At 45.9% G+C, this 23,510-nt stretch overlaps 1 pseudogene; it reads right to left on the reverse strand.

Moving 5' to 3' along the window:
- Nucleotides 1–37: 37 nt before the first annotated feature.
- On the reverse strand, nucleotides 38–833 carry LOC121460906 (annotated as a pseudogene).
- Between the last annotated feature and the right edge of the window lie 22,677 nt (nucleotides 834–23,510).

A 23,510-nucleotide genomic window follows, 5' to 3' on the forward strand; every position in this document is an offset into this window, starting at 1 on the left:
CTTTGGGATACTTATTGACATCAACATGGTTGTCTGGTCATGCATAGGAAAGAAAGTCAAAAGCAGTATCTTTTTCTTCTGCCAGGTCCTTTGCAGTAAGATCCATTTTCTCACATGAGAAATCGTTAATAGGGAGGCTTCAACAAGCTTCCAGGACCTATTCTTGAAGTTGCCAATAGAGACAGTGCCCATGGACACAAGCTCTCCCTCTGATGTGGCCAGAGATGGCTTTCAGGGCAGACGTTGCACTGGACGGCAGTTTCTGAGTCTTGCAGAGAGCAGTACCATGCTGTTACAGTGGTGATGAACTCACCCCTGAGCCAGGTGTCGTCTCTTAGGGCGTCACACCCACCAGCTTCCTCTCCTCGCAATTTCACCCTAGCATGGTTGACATTCGGATACGGAGTTGATGAATGCTCTTCCCCAGATAATGACCTTCTTTGTGTCATCACCAGTTACACCACATTTAAGAGCAATTTGAGATTTTTGCTAGGTTGTGGTCCAAGCGACTCAGGCAACTGAAGCTCTCCTTGGAGATCGATGGGGTTGACTTGGAGGCTGTTGGACAATTGGTGTTGAATGGGTTTCCCGCTACAATGACCTTAGCTGATTTCTGGGCATAGCTCTCCAAGACTGCACCCTGAACTTTGAAGATTTTCACATTTGCTTTTTAGTAGGCTTTTCCTCTCTATGCCTTCTCTTCTTGGCATGGAGCCCACAAGGACAGTCACATCAGGTCTTTGAAAGGGACCTCTTTGTCTGTTGCAATGGCATCTTTCAGATGGGGAAGGGAAGTCTTATAGTTCCACCAGGACACCATCTGGAACACCCATCCTGGGGTTGATATGATAGGCTGCCCATTTCCAATACTATACGAAAGTGAATATGTTATTTGACCAGCTGCTCTATCACAAGGAGACATTATTGGGAACTGTGAGGTAGATTTCTACATCTCCAAAGGCCATCTCCTGTTGTTGTTGTTAGCATATTTATTGATTACCCTTCCCATTGCTATGACAAAGTTTCCTGAATCAATTGAGAACGATTTACTTTAGTTTATGGTTTTGGAGAATAAAGTCCATCACTGGCGAGGAAGACTAAGGCCCTGGAGCACTGGCTGTGTGTGGCATTTTTAATACAGTAGCAGGACTAGGAAGCAGAGAGCCAGACAGAAAGGAATCAGATATCGTACACCAGCAAAACCTGGTCCCCAAAGGTACCACAACCTCCCAAACAACATCACCAGCTGAAGACCAGGCACTCAGACACATGAGCCTGTGGGGGACACTCCAGACCATAGACACTCATACTAACTCTATAGGGTGACAGTTTCTATTGAAGCAATTTTATTCATGAATGGAATATTTTCGATCCCATCCACCCCTGTTGTTACTTTCTTCTGTTCCCTTCCACTGGTCTCTTCCCTCGCTCTCTAACATCACCCTCTATTTCTGTGTTGTCTCTTTCATCCCTCATCTTCAGGAATGTATTCTGTGTGTGCAGTGGATTTTGATTGTATTCACTACTTCTCTCCCAATCCTCCCAGATCCAACCTTCTCTTCTCTACACATTCAACTTTACGTCCTTTTGTTGTCTGACTTCTCTCCCCCGACCCAGGCTGACCCACTTCAAATGCTGTTTGTCTTCCTAGCTCCATGATCGGAATACAAGAGGCACCCAATAAACGCTCCTGATATATAGGGCAGTCATTTCTAGAGCCAGGATTGCCAGGGCCTTCCTGAGTACCGACATAGCCTCTCCCATGACACACCTCCTCAAGCAGTCCTGGTTGGTCTCCCTTGAGCAGCGGGGCTGCCCTGTGTCTACCATGGGGGTCACAGTAGCTGCCTTTTGAGACTTAAGCTTTATTGCACTTGTATCTGTGGTGAACATGGCTCCCTAAAGGGCAGCCTTGAGAGACCAGGCCCACAACAAGTAAAGGCCCTGGTAGAGACATCAGCTACTTGTTCTCAACAGTGTCATAGCTTGTCAGAGCAGATCCCTGTTTGGCTCTGGAGCTGACAGGTCCAGTTAGAATGAAAGAAGCTAAGCAAATTTGTACTCCACCCTTGACCCAAAGCAGCAGACTATAAGCTATGAGACAGAAGACCCCCAAATTTACCTTCTCGTGGGCTGCAGCACTGCAGGGAATCAAGGATTGGGGTGATCTTTTTTAATAGAATAAGTGTCTGGCACAGGAGGGGTGATTAGAGCTGTTGACAAGTGTTAGCAGACACTAGGAAGAAAGTTCTGAAGCTAACCCAGACTTTGTGGAAGAGGCCTGTAACCACAGCATTTAAGACACTGAGGCAGGAAGATTGTGAGTCCTTGACCCACCTGGGCTACATGGTAAGAAACTGTCTATGGAAACAAAAACAAAAATTAATACTGAAAACATTTATTGAAAGCAGAACACAGAACCCATGAGCATCCTTGCCTTGTCACGGTGCTTACGGACTGAGTGGAGAACAAGACTCACTTCTGGCCTGAGTAATCACGGATGAGCTAAACGAATATGCCGTGTGTCTGTGTGTGCGTGGGTGTGTGTGTGTGCATGTGTGTGTATGTGGTGTGTGTATGTGTGTACATGTGTGCACGTGGTGTGCATGTGCGCGCGCATGGGGAGTATGTGCATGTAGTGGGTATATGTGTGTGTGCATGTGGGGTGTGTGTGTGTGTGTGTGTGTGTGTGTGTGTGTGTATGTCTCACCTGGAGGTTAGGAAAAGGGTAACAGGCTGGGCTGTCAAGGTGGCAGAGCTAATGGGTTCTCCAGTTCTGCTTCTCTCTCTCTCTCTCTCTCTCTCTCTCTCTCTCTTTTATTTTATTTTTTTGTTTGTTTGTTTTTTTAGGACATGTTTTCTCTGCAGCTTTGGAGCTGTCCTGGAATAAGCTCTTGTACTCACAGAGATCCACCTGCCTCCGCCTCCCAAGTGCTGGGATTAAAGGCGTGACCACCAAACCTAGCTAGTTCTCCAGTTCTGAAGATCCAAGGGCGTGTGTCGGTGTCTGTCGGGTTCTAGAGAGACCCCATGGAAGGATTCTACAGAGAGCAATCACTCTGGCACACAGGAATCCAGAAAGAGACTTAGGAGCCAGGACTCAGCTTTTACCACAAACCACTGAAGAGTTCCTTAAGAGTGACCTTAATTTCTTCCAAGTGAAGCACCCACATAACTCAACGGCTCAGCCACCCACTCACCCACTCTCAATGGTTCTATGCCATCTTTTACTGCCCCACTGGGGGCCAAGCTTCCAACATAAACCTTTGGGGAACATTCACTGTAACAGGCTCCATATATCACTCAAGACCATGAAACCTGGGGATGTGGCTCAGTGGTAGAGTATTTGCCCTGAATAAGAAAGATCTGGGCTCAATTCCCATCACTGTCAGAGAAGAGAGAGAGAGAGAGAGAGAGGATATATGAGCACAAGCATATGTAGGGCCTGCTTCTAATAAGGGCTTCTGGAGTAGAGAGAGGAAACACCTGTCTGCAGAATTCCCACTTAAGGAAGAGCAGTGGAGACTAAATCTATTTTGCTCTACTCCAGCCAAATACTTAGGGCTGGATAAATGACAAAGACAGGAGGCTGGTGTATCTCACAGTTCTTAAGCAGCCGCATCTCATGAGAGGCTCGTGTTGCATCATAACTCGACAGATGGCATCACACAGTGAGAGAAAGAATATGAATCAGAGATGTCCATGGAAGCAAGAGACTGATCCAAGATCATTCTCAGCTACACGGAGAAGTCCAGGCCAACCCAACCTCGTGAGAGTCTGTCACAAAACAAAACAATAGCCATAAGAGGGCCATGCTCCGACACTGTATTTTTCAAGAAATTGCCTTTTCTTGTTGAAGATATGCCTCCTGGGCTGAGCAATGCCTTCTGCAGGCACTTGGGGAAGAACACATCTCCCAGGAGGCTGGAAGGCTCCCTTGGCTCAGCCCCTCCTCCAAAGCCAGTCGGCAGGGCCAAGGCTTTCTTTGCCCTGATTCCGGTTTTCCATGTTCCTCCTGATTAAAAGCCCTTTGGCTGCTCGGGATTGTCTGTAATGATAGTAAATGGCTCCAGAGACTGTGGCAATCTTTTCACATCTTCAGATGCAATCTCTCTCACTCAGCCCCATAGTGTCTGAGTTCACAGCAAAACCATTGCGGTGTGCGTGGGGGCGTTGGCTTTGGCTCCCTTCTGGCCCCTCAGTTTCCCACACCTTCAGAAACGACTTAGACTATTCTGACCTATGGTAATTCTCATTAACTCAGTCATCCATCAGTAAAAAAATAAAAAAAGAACTCTCTGGCTCCTGTCTGCCTCTGGGGTCACAGTAACTCAAGTCCCCGTGACCAAAACTGGGTGGCAAAACTCATTTCTCCTTAGCAGGAGTCTGCTTGCACAAGCCTTTATCTCTGAAGTCTCCCGCAGACAGGCACGCACACACTGTAGCAACGATGGAAATGACCATGATTTCCCAAGCCTGTTGCCTAGGAACCACTCCTTGTTTCTGAAACTAATTTAAACATGAGAATTCAGCCCGTGACTCAGGCCAGCCATGCATGGCATGGCTTCCTCAGCGTTTTGCTTTTTATTTTCTTTCACATCACAAAATAATGCATACCTATTCCAGGAAAAAAAAAATGAGAGGAATATGAAAACAGAAGAAAGGTCTAGAAGGCACGAACCAAAAGAGTCTCGTATAATCTCGTTATCAGAGACAAACACTGTTGTCTCTTGGGGATATTTTCTCTTTATTTTTAATTTTCTTATTTGCTTGTGTTTTGCCTGCATGCATGTATACAAACCACATGTGCTCCTGGTGCCCTCAGAGGCCAAAAGAGGACTCTGGATCCCCTGTGAGCAAGTTCTAGACAGACGAGAGCCATCAGTGGGTGCTGGAAACCAACCCTGATACTCCACAAAAACAGCCAGTGCTCTGAGCTGCTGAGCCATCACAGCCCTTTGGGGCTACTTTCTTTTAAACATGTCTTTACCTACTTACTATTGCGTGTGATGTGGTGGAGGCGGGGAGAGAGGAGTGTGCCGCAGCTATCACACGGAGGGGAGACGACACATCCGAAGAGTTGCTTTTCTCCTTCTGTCTTTGTCCAGAGCCTCTGGGCACTCTCAGGTGAGACAGCCTCCAAATGTTAAACATCATTGAAAATAATTCTGGCATCTGCATTAAAATTAAATTTTCCAACTGTTTTTTAAAATCTACATCATAAAGCAAACCATTTTTCTTTATTTGCTTAACTGATCTCTGAATGCTAAACATTTGGTTGTTTCTAATGTATTACCATTTAAAGTGATGTCTGGGTCATTTTAATACATTTTCATTGCTATTGGTTTTGTTTTGTTTTGTTTTGTTTTTGAGATAGTTTTCTATGTAGTAGCCCAGGCTGGTCTTGAACTTGCCATCTTCCTGCCCCAACCTCCCTAGTACTAGAAGTTCACGTTTTGCTACTATGCCTGACTAGCAAAAAGCAAGAGGAGTTTCAGAGATCCTGAACATTTTATAGCCATTTTAAAATATTAAACTAATATGTGTTTGTGACTCTACGTATTGAGAGGGAGGAGCACTGGAGATAAAAACCACACCTCAAACTCAAACCACCAAGCTGTATATCCGGCCTTCGGATGCTTTTCTTCATATCCTATTTATGTGTAACAGTGAGAGTTCTCCTGCGTTTGCTTATTTATTGTATATGCGTCGTCATGGCACAGCTGTGGAGGGCAGAGGTCAGCTGGTGGGAGTCAGTCTCTCCCTTCACCATGTAGTCCTGGGCACCGACCTCAGAACGCCAGGCTTGCAGCAAGGCCTTTACCTGCTGAGCTCTCACGAGCCTGACCTCACATACGTGAGCACAAGGACTTACGTGTTATAACGTGTGTGCGAAGATCAGAGGAGACCCTCAGGAGTCGGCCCACCTAGTTCGTGTTGTTTGAGAAAAGGACTCATCCTGCAAACAGCTGGTTGGCTGCCAAGTTCCCAGACATTCTTTGGTCTCCAGTTCCCGTCTCACAGTAGAATCGCGGGGATCACAGATGCATGATGGGATACTACTCCTGCTCTGTGGTTTCTGGAGACCTAACCCTGGTGCTCCCATTTGCGTAGCTAGTGCTTTACCCACTGAGCCAGCTCTCCAGCCGCATGGCGTCTCAAGTACATTAAAAAGCAAGGATAGCACAGCTCCCTTGAGATGGCCACTGCCCTCACAGGTTTCCTTTGTTTGACAATATACCTGCTTCCATCTTGTTTTTATTTTACTTGCTACGTCTCAGACATCTTCCCAAGGAGAAGTGCTGGAACATTCCTTCGGATGACATCCGCCATTTGTTTGCTCTAGATGGGCACAGGATCCTCTTTCAGTGGGAGGGTTACACTTGTAGAGATGGTTTTACTTTGTTTCTTCCTTGCTGAGGCACAGAGTGTGGCAAAGGAAACCAAAAGCCTGGTTGGAGTTAGTATTATGGCCTAACCCAGCGGTCTTCAGCGTTTTTTCTGAACTAGGTGTACTTTTTTTTTTTTTTTGTAATAACAGAGTTGACAGTTGGAGTTTATTAAGGAGAGATTTTTTTAAACATAGATTCAGGCACATGAGTTATCAGAGAAAGATTAACACATACACATAAACACACACACATATACACACATATACAGACATACAGACATACACACATGCACACAAATACACATACACTCACATATGTACACATACATACACACGTACACATACACACACAAGTTGTGGGCTTCTCAAGAGAGTCTTTCTCTGTGTTCTCAATTAAAATTTTCATCAAGTACTTCCAGGTATGTGTATTTTTATGTGTAAATTATATTCATCTATAATTGATGGAGGAGGGTCATATGTCTATTGGTTAATAAAGACACTGCCTTGGCCTTTAATAGGACAGAAAATTAGGTAGGCGGAGTAGACAGAACAGAATGCTGGGAGAAAGAAACTGAATCAGTCAGTGGTCATAGCTCTCCTCTCCGAGATGGATGCAGATTAGGATCTTTCCTGGTAAGCTACCACCTCCTGGTGCTACACATATTATTAGAAATGGGTTAATCAAGATGTGAGAGTTAGCCAATAAGAGGCTGGAACTAATGGGCCAGGCAGTGTTTAAAAGAATACAATTTGTGTGTTGTTATTTCCAGGGCTAAGCTAGCCATGCTTAGCCCACCGCTCCCTACAACATATAATTTTATAAATATATTATTATCTTCATGACAGAAAAAGCACAAAAATAGACACAATCACCAGCCATGGTAGAATATTCCTGTAACCCCAGCACTTTAGAATCTGAAGCAAGAAAATTGTGAGTTCCAGACCACCCTGGGCTGCATAAGAAAATCTTGTTTCAAAGCAACAAAACCCAAAAAGACATCTTAATGAACAGAATTAAAGATAAAATGAATGACATTAAAATAATTTATTTCTATGCTAATACATTATATAAAACACAACACTAAGAATAGCAATAGTAATTTTTAGCTCTTTAAAGACAAACACTTGATTGACTTTGCTGTATGACAGGCATCTCTATCAAAACCTGACTCCCTCTCTGCCCAGACTCCAGGAGCAGCAAAGAAAAGCAGGCAGAAAGGAAGCTGGAGGAAGAGGAGGGGTGAGGTGAGACGCTGTCCCCCTAGACAGGAAAAGCTGTTGAACACACATGAGTAGCAGCTTGGACACCCACACAAGACACACACAAGATCAAGCCAGTTAAAATGACAGAGTTGCTACTGAGTCCCCAAACCTAGCCAAGGAGCTATTAGCAGAGAAGAGTGTTCTAAACCACGTTCAGAGTCCCATCCATAAAAGTGGCAACCTTCTGGTGCTCTGCAGGAATCTTTTAAAGCTAATTATACACATTATGGGCTTTAGCTTAATTAAATCAGACACTGTGTTCCGTGAGTCCAATCCTGACTCCCATGTGCAAATCCTGACTCACAGTCGTCCACCCGACCTGTCGCTCCCACCTCTCCATCTAGGCTTTACCAACTCTGTGAGTGTCTCCCACCCATGTCTCCTTGACTGTTTCTTGGGTTCCATATGGAATTCATGAACAAGTCCCATCAGCTTACCTGCAGGACATCCACAGACCCCCATGACATCCTGTCTGAAATCTTGTCCCCTGGTCTAAGCCATCATCGCCTTTGGTCTACACTGTTCTAGGGACAGCCTGACTGTGTTCCCTGACATTTACACTCCACAGCCTTGGCATCCCTGCAGCATGGGGGAGCTCTCAGGCATTTGTACCTTCAAGCACTTTTGTTTGGAAGAAATTCAAATGTTTAGAACAACAGCAAGAGTAAGAACAGTAACAGAACGCCTGTCCCAGCACCACATATCCACCTAGGCAGTTGTCCTCTGGTATCTGTGGGGGACCAGATGATATCACCATGTGTATCAAAATCTGAGGATGCACAAGTCTCTGGCATTACACGGTAGAGAGACTACACAGTGCACAAATCCTCCCGCGTACTGTGTCATCGCTGCTTTGCTTATAATACCTAATAAATGTAAATGCTATGCAAATAGCCATCATTCTGGGTTGTTTAGGAAGTCGTGACAAGAGAAAGGTCTTGTGTGTGTTCAGTGTAAAACAGGGAAAAATTAGTGTTCTCCAAAAATATCAGTATCGGAAAGACAAAGGTTTCCCCATCAGCATTTTGATTTGTGGTTTGTCGAATGCACAGAAGTGTAATTCAGATTTAAAGGAACAACAGTAGTTCATGTTTCTCTCCTCTATTATCTACCTACCTCTCTATTTACACATACATCTATCGTCTGTCTATCTGTCTGTCTGTCTGCCCACTTACTGTCTGCATCTCTGCCTTTTCTCAGAACTCCCTCAGTGTGTCTTTTCTAAGAACAGCCTTACTTTCTTGCATACCCCTACTATAGCCACCAGTCTTACTAGATGGAATGCCGATAGAGTAGCTGCCTAACGCTTGTTGTTTCTGGATTTCCAGTTGTCCTATTAATGCCCTATGTGTCATTTGATTGTTTTTAGTACAGAAGCAAGTCTAGGATCAGAACCTGATATGGGATTTAGTTGCCACAACTTTGGTGTCTGTTGATTTAAAACATCCTATACCATTGTTATTTATTTTTTCGGATACTAGTCTTTTTGGACAACGCTAATTCCTTCTCTCCTCTGTGTGCTTGTTCATGTATGCAAGTGTATGTGCATGTATGTGTGCATGTGTGTGGAGGCCAGAGCTCAGCCTTGGCGTCTTTTTATGAGACAGAGTTTCTGTGGTGGTTTCAATAAGAATGGCCCCCGTGGGCACATATATTTGAATATTTGGTCATCAGGGAGTGGCACTGCTTGAAAGGGACTAGGAGGTGTGGCCTTGATGGAAGAAGTGTGTCACTGGGGCTGGGCTTTGAAGTCTCAGATGCTCAAGCCAGGCCCAGTGTCTCACTCTTCTTCCTGCTGACATGGAACTTTCAACTATGTCTCCAGGATCATGTCTGCCTGTGTGTGTCCATACTTCCCACTGTAATGATAATGAACAAACCTCTGAAACCATAAGCCAGCCACAGTTAAATGCTTTCTTTTATAAGAGTCGCCATGGTCAGAGTGTCTCTTCACAGTGATATAACACCAACTAACAGTTCCTTACTAAGTCACAAGTAGGCTAGGCTGGCTGGCCTGTCTCTACCTCCCCAGCACTGGGATTATAAGAGCACACCACCATTCCTGCATGATGTCTGGAGATCAAACTCAAGTCCTTATGGCTGAGTAGCAAGAACTTTTCTTTCGGAGTTATCTCTCCACCCACCCCCTCCTCTGTTTTTAATTAGAATTTTTCTCATTTAAGAGTTTTTTCCCGGTGTTTCCATGTTATTAGATTCGGCTTATACATTCCTAGCCAGGAAGTCACACAAGCAACACTATGCCCTTTAGGGCCTATCATGGCTGGAGACACACAAGGTCCTTCCCCCACTTAGTGGCAGCACAAGTTTGATCGCTTGGCCAAGATGTCCTTTGACTCCCCACAGCATAGTTATCTCTGCCTTGCAAGCAAAATCATTTTGGTTGGTGGCACGTTAAGGCTGTACAAATACATCGTCACTCCCGAAAGTACGGGGCCGGGGGATGATTGACGGGTGAAATGTTTGCTGGGTAAGCTTGTGGACCTAGGAGCAGCTCCCCAGCATAAGCTGCCTGGAGCGACTGAACATGGCTGTACCGGTGAGCTCTGGCTTCCGTGAAAAACCCTGTCTCAAAATGTAAAGTAGAGAAGTGGAGAAGGACACCCCACGGTTAACCCATGGCTTCTGCACACTCCCGAGCACATGCATGCACACATGTGCACACAATTTCCCGCTTAGTGAGGTGCAATGTATATTAGTAAATTGTCACGTGGTTTCTGAACTCACTAAGAAGCAGGCTCTGAAAGTGGGATTGGTTCCCCCATTTCAGGCCCATTGTGTCCTCCCTTACCTGTGGATGGAATAGGCCTCTACCTCTGCTGGGCTGGGGAGGGCACAGAAAGAAGCTAAAACGTGAATACATGTTCTCCTGAGGAACAGCTAGAAGGTGAACCAGTCCCCAAAGAGCTGATTGTTGTCCCCTCATGATACAAAAACCCCTGCCATGGCAAAGCGGGAACGCGAGATGACTGCTCTAACTTCCCCAGTTGGTTTCTGCTGGATGATGTCGTCTGTCTGCGGCTCTTGGTTCTTGAGAGCCTCTTTGGAGGGAGAGGACATACTGCTCGACCCTGAACCCTCAGCGGGGAAGTCCCGCTAGCTGCCTTGACAAGGCTTCCTCAGTTGGCTCCCGCTGGATGCTTATTTGATAATGCGCTGTTCTGTATCCATGTGCTACTTGCTATTTATTCTTGTACACTGGCTTGTTGTATAAATTAATAAACTCATTCATTCGCAACAATGGGGCTGGAGAGACAGATCTCTTACTGCTCTTCCAGAGGACCTGAGTTTACTTCCTAACACTCTTATCAGACAACTTACAACCACCTGTAATTCCAGTTCCAGGAGATCCAACACACTCTTGGGGATTCCTTGGAGAACCTCATACACATCACACACACACACACACACACACACACACACACTAAAATAAGAAAAACAAAAAAACAAAGCATACAAAAAAAAAGGGCTGGAGAGATGGCTCAGAGGTTAAGAGCATTGCCTGCTCTTCCAAAGGTCCTGAGTTCAATTCCCAGCAACCACATGGTGGCTCATAGCCATCTGTAACAGGGTCTGGTGCCCTCTTCTGGCCTACAGGCATACACACAGACAGAATATTGTATACATAATAAATAAATATTTTTTTTAAAAAAAGAAAAACAAAACCCTGAAGTATGGCTACCATAGAGCGTTCTCTGGACCTTACAACACATAAGGCTGGGCTGTAGCTCAGTGGTACGACTTGCTCAGGCCATAGGTTCCATCACCACCACGAACAAAAGTCTGCTCAGACGCAGTAATAACTGAGTCTTGCCTGAGCTGGTTTTCATTCGGATGATTGCAGATGGTGGTTTCTCAATCCTAGCACGTTTGCCAATTAGCACTCCACATTCTACTGCAATCAGGAGCCCTCCCATCCCCTTACACCATTGCAGTCCGTACACACACGTGGGCTCTGTGTTGGAACAGTTCCTAATCCACTGCTGTCCTCGAGTGTTTGGGTGCCCAAACTGCGCTATGTTTGGCTGGTAAGCCTCTCACAATGGTTTTTGAAAACTTGCTTTAAATTGTTCTAAAGCTCCGATCCTCACCCGCTACCCAAACGAAGGGCCCATTTTTAGCAATAGCTGCTGGGAACTCTCTGGAAGCATTAGCACGCTGACTTTGGAGATGAGAAAGGGCAGGCTGGGAATCTCTCATGAGGAGGCTGTAAGTGGAGAACACGGCTCTTGTGTATGTGCTGATTCAATTCTGGGCTCTGCTTGAGGGCCAGCCTGTGCACTGGGCCTCAGTACCGAGGAAGAGAGAGCCGGAGCCCCCGGGTCAAAGGCGAATGAGCACCACACAAAGCAGTGACCCAGAGCGCAGACTCCCAGCCCCACTCTCTGCATCAGAACCCAGCTCTTCTGGCTCACAGGTGTGTTACCTGAAGTAGCTTGTCTTACTTCCTCGTCTATATGCTGAGGATACTGGCGGTGCTGCCATCTGACTGCATGGAATGACTGAATGAGTTCGTACAGGTAGAGAGAGCATTTACCCCACTGCCAGACACTCAGTGAGCCCGCCCAGTGGCCCTGGTCATGCAGGCAGCATTTCATTTATTTTACGAATGCTTCTGGATGCTCTGCTTTCTGCTCTGCCTTTGTGTTCTCCCCTCTAGCTTCCTCTTTTCCTTGTACATCATCCCCCATGACATAGCGACAGCATTTCACTACAGATGCATCTTTCAAACCTTACTTCATCTTGGTCGGGACTGACCCACTGGCTTGTGCCTAGAAAGAATCAGGACAGGCTTGGTGAGGAGTTGCTGTCCTGATTTTTTCTAGGCACAAGCATTGGGAAACTGGGTAGTCTTTCTAGGGCATGTTGAATGAAGAGTCAGTATGGTGGACAGCATGGACTCGGGAACCATAGGGCACCAGGCTTCAGGCAGCAATGGGCTGTGCCATGACCTGGCCATGTGGGGTGGGAAGTCCTTCTGTATATGTGTTAATGAATAAAGAATCTGTCTTGGCCTGTGATAGGGTAGAGTAGAGCTAGGTGGGGAAAACTAAACTGAATGCTGGGAGAAAGAAGGTGGAGTGAAGGAAAGACATGGAGCCTCCGCTGAAGACAGACCAATATACCAGCTGGTAGGCCACAAGCCTCAAGGTAAAATATAAAAGAATAAAAATGGGTTAATTCTCGATATAAGAGCTAACTAACAATATGATTAAGTGATTGGCCAAGCAGTGATTTAAATAATACAGTTTCTGTGTGGTTATTTTGGGGCTGAGCAGCTGAGAACAAACAAGCGGCCTCCTATTACAACTGAGATTCTGGCTCAGTTGCCTGATCTGTAAAGTGGGAGTAATCATAATCATGAGATTAAATTTTTTAAAAACACATTGAGTATCAGATAGAAGTATCATGAGTTTGAGAACAGCCTGGGCTACATAACAACACTCTGCCTCAAAAAGCGAAAAGCTGGGATGTGGTACAGTGGTGACATCCCTGTCACACAATGTGTCCTGGCCAGTTTTATGTCAATTGACACAAGTTAGAGTTATCTGAAAGGAGGGATCCTCCACTGAGGAAATGCCTTCAAAAGAGCCATGTGTAAAGCATTTCTTAATTAGTAATTGATCAGGAGGGTCCAATCATTGTAGGTGGTGTCATCCCTGGCCTATAAGGAAGCAAGCAGAGTAAGCCATGGAGAGCCATGGAGAGCAAGTCAGTAAGCAGCACCCCTCCACGGCCTCGGCATCAGCTCCTGCCTCTGGGTTCCTGCCCTGCTTGGGTTCCGACCCTCGCTGCTTTGGATGATGAGCTGTTGTATGGAACTGTGAGTGAAATGAACCCTTTCCTCCCCAAGTGGATTTTGGTCGTGGTGTTTCATCATAGCAATAGTAACCCAAACTAAGACACAATTACATAAAATAATAAGAGAGGATAAAGCCTATGAGAACAGTGCCTGACACCTAGTGAACCCCAGCACACACCAACAGTCAAATTGACCATCTGAAAATGAAGAGGTGTGTCAGATGGTTCGGGCCAAGGGAGAGCAATTGTTAACACTGACTGACATGGAGGATCCAAACCAGCTGTCAAACAGGAGGTCAAATGCCCTAGAATGGAAACTCCTGTTGCTTGACTGAAGCCAGACAGATTTTTACCAGCCTTCCTGATACATTCGGCCTTGTTCCAGAACTTTCTGGACTCTTTCCCTTTCCAGGTTTGATCTTCCTGACCCCAAGGCACAGCCTACTGAAAGGAAAATGTCATCCAGCTCTGTCTACCTAGAAGAGGCTGACATTCTTGTCACAGGATGTCCTATCACCACCCAGCTCGTTCACTACGTCACATATGTAGCCCTAGGGTTCCCGAGTCCATGCTGTCCACCATACTGACTCTTCATTCAACAAGCCCTGGACTGGCTGCCCAGTTTCCCAAAGCTTGTGCCTGGAAAGAAACAGGACAGGCTTGGTGTGGAGTTTAGAGTCTAAGGAGGTGGGGTCAAGATGGGCAGTGGGTCAGTCCCGACCAAGGCGAAGTAAGGTTTGAAAGATGCATGTATTGCTATGTCATGGGGGATGGTGTACAAGGAAAAGAAGAAGCTAGAGGGAGGAACAGAACACAAAGGCAGGATCTCGTAGCCCCAGCAACCAGCCAGCACACAGGTGCATGCTCTGGCCTCAAGAAGCAATCAGCAAGGCTTTATGTGCAGGCTAGCCATTTCTTAAAAGTCTAGCTGCTGGGACCAGCAGTTGTGTTTCAGGAAGTCAAACAACTTCCAGCAGATAAAGTTTTTCTCCTTGGGTGGGACAGGAGATGTTTTCCCAAACACAACAAGTCTGAGTAACTGAGCAACTGAAAGAGTTCTAAAAGGTTGCCTCACTGTGTGGTTAATCCAGGTGCTCTGGGCTCCCCAGTTCCTCAAGATTATCGTGGCAGGTACCCTCCTTATCAACTGGTTGCAGAAGCTTCCTGCCCCGCCGTGGTTTGAAATAGATGACCACAGACGCTGCCACCGGATATAAACAGAGACGTTGCAACCAGGAGGGTTTCATCGGTTGCTCTACACTGTCCATTTGCAAAGGCCTATGGTAAAACAAAGAGGATGTCCTGGCCAAGGAGCCCATGTCTAGGCAGCTCCTGCAGGAAGGTGATGCGTGCTATGGAAGGCACTTAAGTTAAAAGGCCTTCATCTGTCCTAAGTATCTACAGCCTCTAACGCTCATGGGAGAAGGAGAACAGACACATCAGTCCCTCCTACCTGTGGAGGAGACAGAAAGACCTCCAGGGCAACTCTGAAACATGAGTAGTTCTTCCACAGAACCTGGTTCCCAGTACCCACATACAGGTTCACAACTGCCTGTAAGACTGCTGCCCTCTTCTGGACTCTGCGGTCCCTGCACACACGTGCACATACTCATGTGTGCCCAAATAATTAGAATGATAAACATAAGCATTTTTTTATAAAAGAGTAATTAATTTATAATTAAGCACAGACAAAATTAACATTAATAAAATAGAACACTTTGTAACAATGCACCACAATAAAAGTTATATAAATGAAGTTTCTTTCTGGAAACAAAGCAAAACAAACAGTTCTTGTCATTCTGTGACAAGGTTTCACCCTACAGCCTCAACTCAGAAGGATCCCCCTGCCTTAGCCTCCTGAGTATTGCGATTACAGAGGTGAGATACCAAGCCCAAATTCCTGAATATATTTTGTATTTGCTCTTCTTCCAGCACTGTGAGATTCTGCAATGCCTAAGTGCTGGGATTAGCATCAATGTGTAAGAGGTACTTAAATGTATGCTCCTTGGTACTGGGACAGCTGATCTGACAACTGTGCTGGCTACTGTTTGACACATGGGCAGGGAGCATACACAGCAGGGATACCCTGGACAGAGGGGTGAGTCCCCTCCTGGGTGGCAGGGCCGCACAAGATTTTACTATGCTACTAAGAACAAAGTCTGTTTGAAATTTATGAATTAATCTCTAATTTTTTAATTTGATATGTTTTTCATCTTTCATTTATTCTTGACAGTTTTACATATGTCCAAACATACATCGCCCATCCCTACCCCCAGCTCTCCCCTTCCACTCCGACCCCCAGGCAGCCCAGCATATCCTCCTCTCTCCCTTCATGTTTTCTCTTTTCTAATTTTTCAAGCCCACTATTCCGATTGGTGCTGCCTGCCAGCACACTGCTGGCTTGACTTTATGCACACAACCGTAAGCGCAGTCAGTTTATGAGGGCCATGACTATGTAGTACCCAGAAGACGACACCTCGCAGCATCCCCTCCCGGCCTTCAGCTCTGACACTCTTTCCACCCTCTCTTCTATGATGTTAGAGCCTTAGAGGGATGGATACAGACGTCCTATTTAAGGCTGAGCATCCCAAAGTCACTTATCCTCAGCACTTTCGCTCTTCATGAGCCTCTGCAGAAGTAAATGCTGCCTGTTGCAGAAGTTCCTCCAGCCAGGATCGGGAGTAGCACTGACCTATGAATATAAGCATACATATTTAGAAGGCGGTTTGACAACATGTCCATTTAGCAAAACAGCAGTAGCAGGTTCCCCCATAGGATCTGTAATATCACCAGTCATGGACTTGGGGCCAGATTTGCAGTATCACACATGGATTCCCTCCTGTGCTGCAGGCCTTGATTCCCATCAGAAAGTAATTGCTCACCCCTTCTGACCTGCAGGCCACCATTGTACCAGTGGGCAGATCTCGCCTGGCAGGTCAGTATTGCAGCATCCGTAGTTTGTTGCTGGATAATACCACAGATGACTTTTCTCCTCCAGCAGCCTCAGGTGAAAGCCAGCCATTGGGAGGAAGCTTTCAGGACAGGTCCAATTTGACTCTCTGTCCTGTACCACCATTTAATATCTCTGGGCTACAGCCAACTGCAGGTAACACAAGCCACAAAAAACAAACTCTAGATCAGGGACTGTGGTACACTCGTCTTCTGTTTGACTGCTTGATTCACGATGGCAAGACAGTACTATATAAAGTCACAATGTGTGTTAATCAGTTTTCCACCACATGGTCTGGTTAGACTCCTCTCTGAACATGCTTCCCTGCGAGAGGCACTGGGAGACTTTTCAACGCCAACTGTACTGTGAAGTGGGAGCAGGAAGTGACCCGTTAGCAGTGAGTTGTCCCTCTGGGAGCCTTGACTCCACCACCCCACCAGGTCCAGCTGTACTTCCACAAGGGCAGAGGAGAAAGCAGCAGCCCACTTTCAGTCTGGTCCTACATGAAGCTAAATGTTTCTCACAGTCTCAGCAACAGACTTGCAAGATATCACTCATCCCCAAATCTACCCGTTCACTCTTACCAATAAATGTCAACTGTGAGAAGTGCGCGTAGCTGCCTGGGAATAAAATTTCAATATGTCTTACAGTGAATCCTGCCCAAGTCCTTCTCAGTGAGAGAAAACTTACTGAGGTTTCACATTTAAAGGACTAGAGAGTACACTTCTTGGGACCTTCCTTCCTGACTGGGGACTGGAATGCTGACTCAAACTCTAGAGTTGGTACAACCACCTGGATCTGCAAGTTAGAAACCTAATTTTTTTCTTCTTTTTAGAAACCCAGTAATTCCAGCTTTTCATTTTCAAGTGGTGTAAAAATCAATCTAATGCTAAAAATAAAGCTTTCTTTTGAAATTTTCTTTCAGAATTACCTGGCAAGAAATAGGAAGATTCCATCCCCAAGAGCTTGAGTCCAACTTAAAGAAGAGGGTCACCGGGCTTGGCGGCACACGCTTTTAATCCCTGCACTCAGAAGGCAGAGGTGGGTGGATCTCTGTGAGTTCAAGGCCAATCTAGTCTACACAGAAAGTTCTAGGACAGCCGAAGCTGTCTTAAAAAAACCAAAATATACACACATACACACACACACAGAGAGAGAGAGAGAGAGAGAGAGAGAGAGAGAGAGAAAGAGAGAGAGAGAGAGAGAGACAATGAGAGGAGAGAGAGAGATTTATTCTATTGATACAATTGAAAACCAGATTCCCTACATATAAAATACAGAGAAGCTGGCTTCCAGTTTCATGTGATACGCTCACACACACACAGAATCCATTTCACCTCCTACTGACTTGAGTTCATGTGGTTTTTGTTTATTAACATAGTCTCATGGTCTCCCTTTAGTTCAGGCTGGCCTAGAACTCTTTATGTAACTCAATGGCCTTAAACTCAGAGCGATCCTTCTGCCTCAGTCTTCCATATACAGGGATTACGGGCATGTACTGCCAAAACCAGCTTCATTTGCTTCGTTAAAGTCTTTAAACTCTTTAAAACTAGTGCTTTCCTGGAAAACACTCCCAAGCATCCCAGCATCCTCTGCAGGCTTACAAGAACTTAGGGAGAAGTGGGAGTGGGTGGCTTTGGATGTGCTGCAGAAAGAAGTGGCACTAGGAAGGCTATAGGCCAAGCTTCAGTGGGACCACTGGAGACAGGGAAGGAGAGGTGAGGGGGCCATGAAGCATAGTATGTATACCAGACTCTCTAATCTGTTCTCGGGATGCAAGAACCTGCACTTGACCAGCAGGGGGCAGTAGGAGATGACCGTCTAGGGCTCTTCATAGGCACATGGCTTCAAGTCTTAGTGTAGACTTGTGTCTCCTGCGTTTCTATGGCCAAAGTCATTTTGCCAAGACTGTCCGATAGAGTCACTTCCTGAGCAGAGAAAGCTGGGTCCATGTTTATATGTGCTGGCCAAGGTCATTCTTTCCCTTCAGTCCAATTCTTGCCAGAGCAGAGAAGGCTGGGTCCACCGTTTTTATGTGCTGGCCAAGGCCTTTCTTTCTCTTCAGTACAATTCTTGCCACTGCTACTTCATGTTCAATGTTTTCTTCAAGTCCTCTTCCTTGTGCTATTAAAGGCTTTGAAATAATAACTGATATAATATGTATATAAATTATCACATTGATAGCGCCTCTCAGCCGAAAGTCAAATTGCTGCAACCAGTTAACTAATCTATTACTTCCCCCTCAATCCAATGCAGAAGGTGACATTACAATCTCCATCTTCCAGACAGGAAGCTGAGATGCAAACAAGTGAGACAGATTTCACGAGAATTTTCACAAAAGCTGGTATTTTAAGCAACTTGATATTTCAACTGTTTGACTTGAAGAGGCCCCTATGACTCAAGACAGGAGACAGAGAAACCACCTGCTTGTCAGGGTCAGGGGAAAGTGGGGCTGACCCCCACTCCTGCTGGAACATCCCTCACCTACAGCTGGGCTCTCTTTCCTCCTCTGGGCTCTCTCTCCTCATCTAGGCTCTCTCTGCTTCCTCCTTTTTCTTCTTCCTCTTTTGTCTCCAAAGAAGACGGACTTTCTCACTAAACCAGAACACTCCAGAATGCATTCCTTATGAGTCAAGGGTGCCAATTCTCTAACAGAAATGAAAGTCAATTTGGGGGAAAGGTTATCTTCATTTAGGTGAGGAGGAGGAGGTTGCTGTCTGTCCTGGCCACACTGGCAAAGTTAAGGAGCTGAATATTCCTCAGAGGGTCACAATGCAGCTGTCTGAAACAGGCCAGAGGACGACCCACAACCTAAACTGGTTCCTGCACTATGTGTCGAGGTGACTTCTCATCCCCGAGAATAATGGTGACAGGTGGAGCAGGAAGAGAAACCCTAAACTCTACCACTTGCTGGCTGTGTGACCTTGGGCAAGCCATTTCTCCAGTCCCAATTTCCTCATCTGTGGGAGGATAGCAATTCTTGTTGCAGAGGTTTATCATGACAATTAATAAAGAAGCCAAAAACTAGTGTAAAACGTACTTTAAAAAAAATATGTGATGGGGGAATGTAGACGGAAGTTTCTGTCCCACCCTCAGCCGTCAGTCCCAAAGAAACACACAGAGGCCTATATTAATTATAAACTATTTGGTCTATTAGCTCAGACTTATTATTAACTAGCTCTTACAGCTTAAATTAACCCAAAATTCTGGTCTATATTTAGTCACGTGGCTGGGTACCTTTTCTGAGTGCAGCATTCATTCTCATCTTGCTTCCTCTATGTCTGGGCGACAACTGCAGACTGAGCCTTTCCTCTTCCCAGAATTCTCCTAGTCTGGTCACCCTGCCTATACTTCCTGCCTGGCTACTGGCCAATCAGTGTTTTATTAAGCCAATATGAGTAACAAATCTTTACAGGGTACAAGAACATTCTCCCACAGCAGGGGTGTGTGTGTGTGTGTGTGTGTGTGTGTGTGTGTGTGTGTAGATGTCACAATGGTAGAGCCATTGAATCACCTGGAATTCTGAGCCACCTAATGTTGGTGCTGGGAACTGAACTCAGGTCCTCTGCAAAAGCAGTCTGTGCTCTTAACCTCTGAGCCATCTCCCCCAGCACCACTATTTTATAAACTACTGTAAAAGCCAAAAGGACTTTCATGTTAAGAATCCAGTCAACTTCAGGTAAATTGCAATAGTTGGCAAATACTGTCTTTTCTACTCGCAGATTTTACCTGAAAGGGGAAAAAAAGAGATAAGGTCAAAGATTGATTCCAAAGGCAATAAAAAAAAAAAAATGCTGAACTGACTTATCCCTGTCTCAAACTCCAACTTCAGACCCTGCTTCTCTCTGCTTCTCTTTCCCTAATATCCACAAGAGTTCCAGGGCTCACAGAAAAAGCAAGCAGGAGAGAAGGATGCTCTTGGTTTAAATTAATTTTTTTTCCTCCCAAGCATCACAGGGTCACAGCACTAGAGAGCTGTTGGCCACGACACTGAGAGCTACACTTCTGCCTTCATCCACTCCAGTCAGACACTCAAGGAGCCTCGGATCTTCTACTTCATTTCCTGGCCTCGTGTGAGAGTACCTCATCATTTTCCCAAGTCCCAATCGGAGACACAGCCATGAAGGCCTACCATAGGACCCCACAAGATGGTTGGCTATGGAGTAAGCAGTGGGGAGCAACAGAAAACATCATGAGCCAAGGGCCAGTTCCGGGAACTTGTGTGCAACGCAATCAGCTCGAAGAAACCTGAATACCGGGTATTGAGCTGGAGAGATGGCTCCGTGGTTAGGAGCACTGGCAGCGTTTCCAGAGGTTCCAGATTCAATTCCCAGCATCCATGTGCAGGCTTCCAACCATCTGTAACTCCAGCTCCAGGGGATCGGATGCCTTTTTCTGGCCTCCATGAGCACCAGGCACACACGTGTCCATAGATATACATGCAGGCGAAACACTCAGATAAATAATTTTTTAAAGAAAGGAAGAAAAAAGAAAACCAGACATCACATATCGTCATAGCCACTACCATCTTCTGTAATGCCCTCCTGGTCTCCAGGGCTATCTTCTGTACCTCAAACAGAAGGTCAGGCTCCCTTATTGTCCCAGGAGCCTCTGGAGTACTTGCTCCATTGGTTCCCATCTGATACCTTCCCGGCTCCTGTCCAGAGAGTCCAGTCTTCCCAGACTCCTTCTGTAGACTGGAGTGGAGTGTTGCTGGGCTGCCACCCAGATGCAGACACGTGGGTCCTCCGGCTCACCCCAGCCAGGCTGCCTCGTCAGCAGCCACATCTCATACTACTGCTCCGTTTATGAAAGTCGTATCGGCCTAGCTCCTTAGAGTACTGATGTCTAGAGCCGAGAGATGCCCGTCTGTGGCAGAGAGAGGAAGAAACGATGCCAAATGCTAGGTTAACGGTACCCTGGGGCTAACGGAGCTGGTGTTTATCTCGTCTGAAGAGCTGGTCGTTGGTTTGGAATGGAATTGTGCTGACTTCACTTAGGAACTATTTTATCACTAAACAAAAATAAAGAGGTAAAAGATAAGAGATAATAACAGCAGTACTAATTAAAAAGAGAAATTGACCGAGTTCCTCTTGGTAGTTGGTGGCACTCAGTGTCTCTAAACCCTGCATTGGAAATTGTTTTCTCCCCTTTTTTGGCATGACAGAGATGGACGTAGAATCTGTTTATAGAAAAAAAAAAAAGCTGGGTGATTCAAAATGACTTTGCCAGGAACCAGTGAGACACACTTGCCTAAATGTGCAGGACTGCTAACTATTCTCCCTCACTCTTAAATTGCAACCCTTCTCTGCACCGGGTGGCATCTACAGTCACTCAGCAAAGCCTTCCGTGAGAGTGTGGCCAATGTACTGCTTTGGCTTAGCTTGCCGTCGGTGAGCCTGCCTGTGCCCATCTGCCGGGGCACCATCGCTTCCCCCTCAGAGCTCGCAGCTGCACGCGGACTTTCCTCTGGGCACTGTGGGGCTTAGGATGGCTTCGCGCAGGTGTCTGAGGTTCTCAAGGTCCCTGTCTCACTTTCTGCCTTCATCTCCCGCTCCCATTACAAACTCTCTTCAGCCAGCTACTTCCACCCTTCTGAAGAGGAGTGAATAAAGAAATAAAAACACAAATAAAGGTAATTTAAAGGACATTTACAATGTCCTACCCCATAGGGTTTTTGACACGACTCAGTAGGACAATGTACATAAATTCCATGGCACTTTCCCCCAAATAGTCCTGACTTGGAAGGCCCTTGGACTATACTTAATAGTCAGATGTTAGTAAGGTAGCTTGAATTTCATTGGTTACTTCTGCTCATTACTCAGAAGGACCATGAACACATCACTTTGAGTACTTGCCTCTGGGGACACAGTAACACCCTTCTGCACAGGCCATTTTTATAACCGGCTCTTCGTCCTCACGTAACACAACAAGGTCCTCTCAGCTTGAAGCCATCAGAGTCTTCAGGGGTTCGTGTTTCAGTCCCTTGGGGATCAGAAAAGTACCAAGCAAGAACTTTCTACTTCACTTCCACTTCTGAGAAGTAGGAGCGCTGCCTGGTCAAGTGTGGCCTCTAAAGACTAGCTCGGGGGAGAAAAATAAATGAGAAAATGTGGTCCAGCGCTCTGTGAACCTCAACAAGTGGCTGCGAGGAACGGCAGTCCCTGAGAGCCGTCCGCACAAACCGATCTACAGCCAGCTGTCATGGGCTGGCAACAAGCGGAGCCTTCGAGACGGAGTGTTCTGATTTTGCATTTCCCATGCTGAAAATGGCGCTCACCTCAGCTCCCAGTGCGGTTTGATTTGATGCTGCCCACACAGGCCTCATTTATGAGCAGAAATGGTTTGAAGTATCAGGAAGTGTCTTTTCCTTTGTAAACCAGTTCTCAAGTTTCTCGGTCCAACCCATGGACCACGATTCCACAGCAAACAGGAATGTATTAGTTAAGATAGAATGGAAAGAAGTGAAGAGACAGATCAGTGTTTGAGACCGTTTACTGCTCTTCTAGATGACTCAAGTTTGGTTTCCAACAACCATGTCAAGCAACTCCCAACTGTCTCCAACTTAGGGGATCTGATGCCCTTTTCTGGCCTCTGCAGGTACCAGGATACATGTGGCAGACACACACACACACACACACACACACACACATGTGCAAATAAAAATGAATCTTCAAAATAGATGTAATGGAGGTAATATTTTAATATAAATTAATAAGTGGTGTCTTTCTCTTTTTCTTGAGACAGGGTCTTAAGCTTCTGAGGCTGACTTCAAACTCACTACATGGCTGAGGATGACTTCCTGTCTCACCTCCCCCATACTGGAACTCCAGAGGTGTGCCACTCTGCTTGGTTTTCACGGTCCTGGGGATCAAACCCAAGGCCTTCATACACGTTAGACAAGCACTCTGCCAACTAAAACACCGCCCCAACTCCAGAGTTTATTTTTCTGATGTCAGAATCTAGCAAATTTTATCATAGATCTGGTGATGGAGATGGTGATCCAGAATAACAAAGATCCAGTTTCTGTTTATCGTTTGGCTCTGTGGGTTTCAATATACGGCTTTTATCTTGTGATAGTCTGCT

The sequence above is a fragment of the Microtus oregoni genome, unplaced genomic scaffold (assembly GCF_018167655.1).
Source record: "Microtus oregoni isolate MIOR12 unplaced genomic scaffold, Mior012 000021F_ref0000039, whole genome shotgun sequence".
NCBI lineage: Eukaryota > Metazoa > Chordata > Mammalia > Rodentia > Cricetidae > Microtus > Microtus oregoni.